The sequence below is a fragment of the Octopus bimaculoides genome, chromosome 19 (assembly GCF_001194135.2).
Source record: "Octopus bimaculoides isolate UCB-OBI-ISO-001 chromosome 19, ASM119413v2, whole genome shotgun sequence".
In the NCBI taxonomy this organism is placed as follows: Eukaryota; Metazoa; Mollusca; class Cephalopoda; order Octopoda; family Octopodidae; genus Octopus; species Octopus bimaculoides.
In genome coordinates this window covers 49,677,192-49,677,938 of record NC_068999.1, presented here as the reverse complement: position 1 = coordinate 49,677,938, position 747 = coordinate 49,677,192, and positions in this window count along the sequence as shown.

Sequence of the window (747 nt, the reverse complement as noted above, 5' to 3'; positions counted from 1 at the left end):
TATATATATATATATATATATATATGTATGTGTGTGTGTGTGTGTGTGTGTTTATATACATGATTGCCTTCCACTCCTGAGCGAGGAAGACCATTGCTGACCTTTAAGGTCATTGTATGCTCTAGGACCAACTTAAACTTTGCATTTACGGCTCCGTTGATGGCTAATGAGCCGTGCACTTGCCGAGCATACACGACTGCAAACATTGCAGACCAAGCTTACCCCATTCAATACGCTAGCAGTGCACTTTCGAGTAGCACACTTAAACTCTTCACGAAGAATACGTGATGTTTCGAAGGTGTCGACCCCCACCCGTTAACCTGCTTCCTCCATCTGTGGCGATGACAGGCATTGCTCTCCGGATTCCTACATCACGGGCCTTTAATGAGGACTTGACACCGTCCTTAAATTGTAGCCTTGCTTTCTACTGTGCTCTCTTACATACATACATACATGCATACATACATACATACATACATACATACATACATACATACATACATACATACATACTACACACACACATATATATTATACATACATACACACACGTATGTACCAAAATAAGCACATAAATGCGAAACAAGGTGGAAAAAATAGTACTCGAATACCAGAGGTAGGGTAATTAATATGCTTTATTAAAAAGCAGCAAAAATATCACAAAAACTGTTACTCAGAGTTTCACGCTCCCGTTTGTCAGACAGTTTAAGGTATATATATATACATATATATATATATATATATATA